At 33.7% G+C, this 9,012-nt stretch overlaps 1 long non-coding RNA gene across 1 annotated transcript; it reads left to right on the top strand.

Moving 5' to 3' along the window:
• Positions 1–303: 303 nt before the first annotated feature.
• On the top strand, positions 304–6,994 carry LOC147486433 (uncharacterized). The gene is made up of 5 exons (XR_015201659.1): positions 304–419; positions 547–599; positions 756–975; positions 2,031–2,110; positions 6,708–6,994. It is a non-coding gene; the product is annotated as an uncharacterized LOC147486433 (long non-coding RNA).
• Positions 6,995–9,012: the final 2,018 nt, after the last annotated feature.

Raw genomic sequence — 9,012 nt, 5'->3', positions numbered from 1 at the left:
AACTTTATATCGCCGATATAATCGATATATCCGATATTTACGATATATATTGGTTGACTTTTTGACCATTTTTTAATATAAATCCGATATTTTACAATATATTTCCGATATTTCCGATATTATATGTCTGATATATCCGATATTTCTGATATTTTAAATAGTTTGGAATAGTCACCAAAATAATAGATATATCCAATATATCCGATATATATCGGTTTTTGGATACACCGATATATTGATCGATATCGATATTTTGGGCCTTGCTTTATACCAGTACAATATCAAATATCAAATACACCCCCTCTTATCCAAAAACAAATAAAAAAACTTCCAATGGGCTACCGGGATGAAAAAGGATTGCGATTGGTATTCCAATCTCGATTACAAAGAGGATTGATTTGCATCCATCATTGAACTAGGTTAGTTATTTTTATCTTTATCTTCTCCTTTCTTCCTTGTTAGGGTTTCTTTCTTCCCTCCCCCCGCCCTTTCATTTTGCTAGTTCTAAATCCAGGTTTGATTTTGGTTTTAATCTTTCATTGGCAGTCAACACTTACTCCCACTCTCTTCATTTCTTCTTCAAATTCGAAGCATGGCTGGTGAGATTTATGGTAGTATGAAAGCTTCGATTTTCAATTTTGAAGATTGTGTAGAACACTAGCCAAAGCCTTAGGCTTCAAGGTTCTGGGTTTGGGTGGGTTTGTGATTCCTTTGCATTTTCATTTATTCCCCATTTTTCTTTTTCATTCATATAGGAATCTTTTCTCTCGAAGATGGATTCAGCCCCGAGGTTTGATGGGTCAGTGGAGCTCACCTGACTCGAGGAATCCACAGGTAACTCGAGGAATTAAAGGGTGTATTGAATGGCCACGAGATGCTCAGAAGAATAGTTTGAAAGCGAAGCTTTTAGAGGCAAGGATGGAAAGCCAGAAACTTCAATTGTGCCAAGTTCTTAAATAGAAGATTTAGGAACTGGTATGGTTAAATTTTTTGTTTTTTGTTGTGTAAAATTATGAACTAAAGTTTACTTGTCCTCGTGTTCAGTCCAATTTGAGCACTTTTACTTTCTTTAGTCTACTGAAGATGTAAGGTTATATCGTAGGATATGCTTTGTTCACTCCCTAACAATTTATGAATCTTCTGTACACTGGAGTACGCAGCACAAATCCCTCTATCTAGCTAGAAGACCTTCAAGCTACGCGCATGAATATAAGCTATATTGTGCAGACTTCTTGTGCGAGAGGAATGTGAATTGTGCATAATTTTGGTGTTAACCTTTGGCACTATGGTTGCGATTGGTCTCACATTGTTTAACAAGTATGTGAGCAAATGGAGGCCCTGGCAAATGACAAACATGTCTTGAATGAGAAGAATAACTCTTTGATGACCCATTCACCCAAAGGTTTTACCTAAGTGTTGTTGGCATTTAACTTAACAAAAATACCAATTACTAATTGCTATTGAAAACTTGGACATACAATTTTGGTCTTGTCATAAAAGTTTGTAGTGACAAAAAAAAAAAAAAAAACTAGCAATGCTCAACCAAGACGGCAAGAAGACCGGTTCTTGTTTTCCACTACTAGTGGTAAAACTCTTTCTCATCTTCTCAACATTGTTTCATTTTACCATTTTTGTGTAGTTTTGCAGCTTTTTTAGCAACATGTGAGCTTTTTGCGAAAGTATGTCTTGTGCGTTTGGACTTTGGAGACATTGATTATTTGAGCTATTGCAAAAAGGGTCATGCTTATTTTGAGCTTTGCCGACATGGGTCCTTTGTTTATTCAGTTTTTGCTTTAGTAATCAACATGTCTTGTGTGGCTTTTATAAGATGGGTGTCCTTTATTTGAGTTTGAGCATAAGTCTTTTATTCCGTGCAACATTCTTAATGTGGACTTTGTTGATGGTGTATCCAATATTTAGTATTATGTTTGAGCGTTTATATAATAACTCTAGTATTATGTGTGTCATATTGATATACTGATATTGCATTATATTTGTCTCAAAAAAGTTTCCATTTCTTTCTCTTTTAGGCTATGTTCACTCACTGCAGAACGAAGTTGCAAGGAAGCGTTAAGTGAGACACAGACTGGTATATGACTTCTTTAAATAGGTGAGCCTTCAAACGAATAAAAAAATTAGTATTGATTAATAAATTAAGAAGATATTATTTTAGAAGCTACGCAGTTGTATTATTTGAGTTATGAGACACATCTATAGTGAAATAGTTGACAAACTTCAGTGCAACCATGCCTGTTGGTTCATGTCTAGCTTAATTGTTGAAAACTATACATTGCATATTTAACAAGTTTCACTTGGGAGCACTATATACACAACACCATAACAGTTTTTTGTGACGCCTATTTGGCGTCACAAATTTGGCGTCTCAATTTGCGTCACTAAATTTTGTGACGGCATCTTGGCGTCAGTAATTTTTGTGATGGCCTTTTGGTGTCACAAATATGTGACGACATTTTCACATTTGTGACGGCATTCTGGCGTCAATTTTTGTTGTGACGGCGTTTTGGCATCACAAATTTGTGACAACAGTTTCACATTTGTGACGGCATTCTGGTGTCAATTTTTTTGGGACGGCGTTATGGCGTCACTAAACGTGTTTTAGTTTTTTTTTTTTTTTTAAAAAAAAAAAAATTATTTTGCTATATGAGCAATCATTTTGCAGTCTTGTACCTTGTAGAATTGTCAAAGAGACAACTTATTTAAAAACAATGCAATTAATTTACAAAATACGCAAGTATACTTTCAACACTCAAAATTTCATTATAACTCAAAATTGCCAAATAATCCATTTCATATTTCAAAATAGTCTACAAAGTACACAAAGATGAACACTCACGATTTACTCTATATCTCTCAAAATTATTATCGAATAATTTTCACACTTATCAATTTTAAAGTGCAATAATATACAACTACAAGGTATATCTTCTTCGCAAGTATCCAAGGTCTAAGAAAAATAAAGCACCTTCAAAGCTCCCACCAAGTGAAAAGAACTTGTCAACTCTAAACTTGCCCTTCACAAAGTAAGAAGAAAACTTCATTAATCAACTAATAAAAGATGAGAAAGTATAAACCTCACCTGAGTATATTGAATATGACAATTGCTAACCAAAGACAAGACATGAGATATGCTGAAAACTTAATACTGAAATGAATTAGTCTAAAAATAGTCATAAGAAAAACAAATTAGTCTAAAAATAGTACTGAAAATGTTACGATACACACACACTAGCTAACAACACACTCACATTACCAGACAACAACAACGTGTATCTTAATTCTATAACAACCTTGTTAATGAAATGGTCAGTCATCTTTGATTTCCTAATTAGAGCTATAGAGAATGAAGTCACTCTTCTCAGATGGCTCGACACATTCTACACAAGTATTAGCAATGGAGAGTGCTACTAGAGCTTACAATAGTGCTTTGGTACAATTCTGAGGCAAGAGCTTAAACAGTAAAGTAGGACTAAATAGTGCATTACTGATCAATCAAAGATGACTCAAGGTCATAATAGCCTAACTTAGGGCAATCAAAATAATTACAAGTCATGATGCTCCCCTTAATTGGTATTCACCAAGGGTTTTGATTCCGGTTTGTTTTTTCAATTCTACAACTCTATTGAAACTTATAAGTTCTTAGATTTATGGTGAAGGTTTTAAAAGCAAGCCCAACCTTTCTCCAAATAATTTCAGCATGCCCACATATATAACCATTATGCAAAATGCAAAAGAACAGTTCCATCATATTGTCAGAAAACTAAATAATAAGGTTATATATCGTAAATAAATAGTACAATGAAAAGTTCAAAGAACCAAACGAAGAAATGACCATATCTAGCACGAATCTCAGCTTCTGTGTAAGTCTTTACACTATTCCCAAGATCTCCAAGAGCTTTCTCAAGCATCTGCAAGAAAAAAAATAAGAATGTTACAACTTTATATTAGCACCAGCTCGTTGTGATTTTTCGAAACTGGTCCCAAGTTAGTGCTTAGTCTGAAGTCAAGCATACCACTTAAAATACCTATATAATATTAGAGCTAGGTACCCTATATATCCTAAAAACCAATGACACAACCTGGAAACCAGTCCTCAAGAGACTAAACAAACACCTTGACGAAATTTTGGGTTCGACCAAGGAAGTTGCAGTAGCAACCAAAGTAAATATATTTACACTAAGATTTAAAGAAAATCGAACTAAAAGTAAAAATATATTTATACTAAGTATTAAAGAAAAGTATCGATAATTTGAAATTCGCTACGTATTGGGTGCATCAGATAAAAAGGTATACACTATCAATTGAATGACAATATATGTTGTTGCTCCTAAGACATATCAAACACACAAATTAACCAAATTAAGCACTTACAGTAACATACATACAATACAAAACAATGATCCATATCACAAAGCTGGAACCATTTTATTTAATTTCATCTCCAATCCAGTTGGATGCAATTGTAGAATATAGTAACATAAAACAACGAGCCAAGCCGAGTGCCTGTGATCGAGAAGATTTCGCTATCCCAATGAGTACCAATTTTTTTTGTTATTTTCTTCTTTGATGCTTGAGTCTCTAATTTAGTTCTCAAGTAAGGGATTCTAAGTCCATACAAGCTAATGACATGCTTAATGGCTGGATTAATTATAACATTAAGGGACTGATGAATAAAACTGAGGGGCATATGATTAAATTCTAACAATGGCATAGTTTAAAAATAAGTTGGTCAAAAATATTGATTGCCAAGCCAACACATGCTACCAAAAACAGTAAAAGGGGATTGAACTCAAGTAAACCTCGCCACTACATTTGTTCAAAAGCCGTATCTCTGATCTTTCATATTATATGAGCTCAACTATTGTAGTTTTGTTTCTATTATGATTAATCGTGTATTTTAAGTTATAAGGCGAGATAATAAAAAAGGCTATAAGTTATAAGGAGTAGTAGAAATGGGGTTATGGCTTCTTAAATTCTGAAATGAAAGAGAGAGAGGGAGAGAAAACTCACCGAATCTATTGTTGTGCAAGTTACTCCTCGCAAATGGAGCCGCACCAAAACTTAGAACACTGTTGAGAGAGAAGAAAAGAAAGTAGCTTGTTAGATAGAGAAAAGAAGAGCGGCAGAGAGAGAGAGAGAGAATTACTTGCTAGTGGAGGCTATGGCTGGCGGCTGCGCTGCGCTGGTATTTTCGGGTTGAAAACGGTGATGGAGAGAAGAGGCGAGCTTGATGGAGGAGAAGAGGTCGATAAAACTTGGAACTGATTTAGGAGAGAGATTTAACACTCGATGCACGACTTAGCCACGTGCATGCTTTAAAATGCCTAGATGCCGTCACAAAGTTTTTCAGCATATACCGAAGAAAAATTCAAGTAATTGTTTGATTTTTTCTAACGGTTTTCATCCATTAGTGACGCTAAACAGCTGTCACAACGTTCCTGACGCCAATCTGCCGTCACAAATGAAAAAACGTCTGTGTCACAAATATGCTGTTATGGTGTAGTGATAGTAACTTAATTGATAAACAATTTTCAGTTTGTGTTACTATCTTTGTAGTTAAGGATTATATACTAGACCAAGAAGAGCTACTAGGTGTTCGGCCATTTAGTTGCATGCATGAGACCCGATTACATTGCATGGTTACTTTGAACATAGGGTAGGCACCTCTACTTGGAGTAATTAGGAGCGGGTCGCACTTTAGAGTTGCCTACAGATTAACACACGAATCCATCTGCTCATCACCTAGCTTGACCCATCTAATTAGCAAATAAAAATAAAAATAAAATTGAACTAAAATAAAAAAAGAAAACAAGAAAGAAAAAGGAGGGGTTGATATTTAATTGCTGTAGGTATAGTATGGGAAGAATAAACTTTGTTGTTTTAGTGTCTTGATTTATATTTTAGTTGTAAGGTGGGTTAGCTTTAATGTCAGAGCTTAAAGTTTGAATTTGGTTAGGTTGATTTGTTATTGCGACTAAAGATGTTCATTAGATTAGCTTTACGATCTGATTTTTAATTTACTTAAAACTTGGGGATATATTTATTGTTATTCTATGAATGAGACTTCTTTGTGTATGCTGAAGGGAGATATTGGGGTCTTTTACTTGGGGTTTTGGTGTAAGAATATCTGAATTCGGTAGTGAGTACCCAAGTTATTAAGCTTTAAAGGAATGCTCCTTATTTACTTTAGTTTGAAATGAAATGTGTATACATTAGTGATTGTTCATCAAAGTGTGCATGACAAATCTACATACAACTAGTTGATTACCACTAGCACTTGAATTATTCTAGGATCTATATCATTAATTAAGTATACTTCTGATTTAGCTAAATAGAAAGATTATTCTATTTTGAAAGGAAGAGCATGTTAGAATTCTTGGGAGTATATAATGCTATTATTTGTATTGAATCATATGTGAACCTGCTTGGTGGTCATAGGGTTTTTAGGAGCAACTAATTTTAGTAGCTAGAATTACACCTACATCAGTACGTACACTTAGTCTTATACCATATGATATCTTGGTTGACATTGTATTATTCTTATGATATCGATCGTTTTGCTTTTGTTGATGTTGGACTATCTTGCTCATGTAGGTCTGAATAATGGTTGTGGTTTGAATTGAAGCCATTGTTTGGATTGAATTGGAAAAGATAAGAAAATCTTGATGTTTCTCTTTTTCTTGGTGTAGGTATCTCCAACAAGGTGTGAAGAAGAGGTCAAACAAGGTGTGAAGGGGAAGGGCAAAGTGACTTAACTATTTGTCTCTAAGAATGTCTTTCGAACTATGATGAAGACTAATCACAAGTGTTTGACGTGAATGTGACTTGGTCACAATTCTTTTTTAATCCATTCATTTGTATATTATTAAGTACTTATTGATTGCCTAAGTCTTATGTCTATTTTTGCTATGGGAATGTTCAATGGAGTAAGTATTTATGAATGCAATTTGAATTTTAATGGATTATATTTTAGGTGTATATTTGTTGTAGGTCCAATTTAATGTGAAATGTTTGTTTTCAAATATATACAGGTTTTTTTTTTTGAAAAAAAATTATAACATTTATCATGGTTTTGCCAGAACTGTCACAAAAGATACATTTTTTGTGACTAGTTTTTAGTATTTGTTACTATTTTATGCGGTGGATATAAACTTCTCTAGAGGAAATATTTGTGATGGTTTTGGGGAAAAATAAATGACCCCCACTCCGTCACGGTTTTGGGAAAAAAAAACAGTGACAAAAGACTTTTTGTCACAGTTTTTAACAGTGATATAAAACCTTTTTTCTTGTAGTTAATCAAAGCTAATCAGATGATTGTAGATTACAATTTGCATTGCAGCACCTTAAACGTGATTTCACTAGCCTCTTTTTTAGTAAGATCTAGCTCCTTTTCATTTAGACATAATCAATTGTTTATCATTGTTAGAAAAAAAATAATCATATCAATAGATGAAGTTTTGAAGTTCACATTTTATTCATGCCTAATGTACAAAAATACAAAATATGAAGCTTTGATTACGTGAGAGACAATTGCAAATAAATACTCTTAACTCAAAACCATTGTTTAAGAATTTGGAGTTGTTTTCTCTTTCTCAAGTTTACTTCTTCAACTATATATCGAACAATTAGGGGGGGGAGTTTATTCCTCTATTGAACAAAGTTGTTAGAGTAGAAATATATGGTGAGTCTAATCCTCTCTTGGTTTTGGGTTTTCATTTTAGTGTTTGATTTGGTTGTATATATTCAAGGCGGTCGGGGAGAATCACAAACATTGAAAATCAACTCCATTTGGTCATCTCCATTTTAACAAGGTATTGGTTATTTTTAGAGTTTATGTTCCGTATGCATCCCAATTCTTTTGATTTATTTGTACTATACGCTGATGCATTATAGTAAATAAAGATCATTTTCATTTTAAGAATCATTTTTCAACTGTAGACTGATTACCTTAAATATTAGTGATGTTGCATGCTTATGTTTTGTGGAGCTTTGAAGTTCTTAGGATATGGTTGAGGTTTTCTGCTGATTGATAAATATGCTTCACAAATCCCAATTAGAAGTTTGTTTCAATTCATTAACTGGATTTCTTAGGGCTCAAGTGACTGAATGAGCCATGTTCCTAAAAGGAGTGACCATGTTTGTTTTCTTTTTTCTGTATTCTTAGTGCAATCTTCCATTTATTGAGTATGTATGGTTTTCGTTGTTAAGGGGGGTTTTTTTTTCCAATAATATTTGTTGTTGAGTTTACAATTAGCTTTTTGTCAAGTCCTTGATCTGTCACAATGAATGACTGAAGTTTGTCTTTGGTTATGACATTCAAGTATTTGATTAATGAAAAATAAGTGCAATAAGTAAGAAAATAGTATTTGATCAAAACTGTTATCAAGTAGCTTTTACATTGTTTAGGTTAAAATGATTTGACAATGATCTTTCATGAATAATTAATCTCTCCCGATGCGTCTTCCCTACTGTGTCCCACTATTCCTAGGCTACATCATCCAATATTTGTGCTTTGTGGGTAACAAGGTTGGATTCTCTAGAGCCTCACTTTACATTACTATTGAGGAGTTGTAATCACGTCAAGGTTAAGTGCTATAGTCGCTAGCAGATCTTTTAGTATGAAGTTCAAAACGTTATACTGGTATTCCTACTACATCCTTACCATACAACCTTCATATGGAATTTAGCTAACTACTATATACATCCCTACCATGCACACTACCATACAAATTTAAGATGGACTTTAGCTAACAAAAATTGAGGATTCACTTCTATGTTTTTCAGGGTTCTTGAGTTCAAGGATATCATTAACATTGGTCGTATGCACACTCAAGATGCAACACCCTTAACTCTTGGGCAAGAATTCAATGACTACTCTATGTGAGTAAGCTTAATTTTTTGTTTGTAGTGTGGACAATTCATATTTATTAGTATTGTTCGAGATTGTACGTATATGATAAGATCTTGCATTGGTGTCTACTCAAGCCAGAACTT

Source organism: Coptis chinensis, chromosome 7, assembly GCF_015680905.1.
Source record: "Coptis chinensis isolate HL-2020 chromosome 7, ASM1568090v1, whole genome shotgun sequence".
NCBI classification, from domain to species: domain Eukaryota; kingdom Viridiplantae; phylum Streptophyta; class Magnoliopsida; order Ranunculales; family Ranunculaceae; genus Coptis; species Coptis chinensis.
Note: the sequence above shows the minus strand (reverse complement) of the source record. Positions and strands in the feature narration are given on the sequence as shown.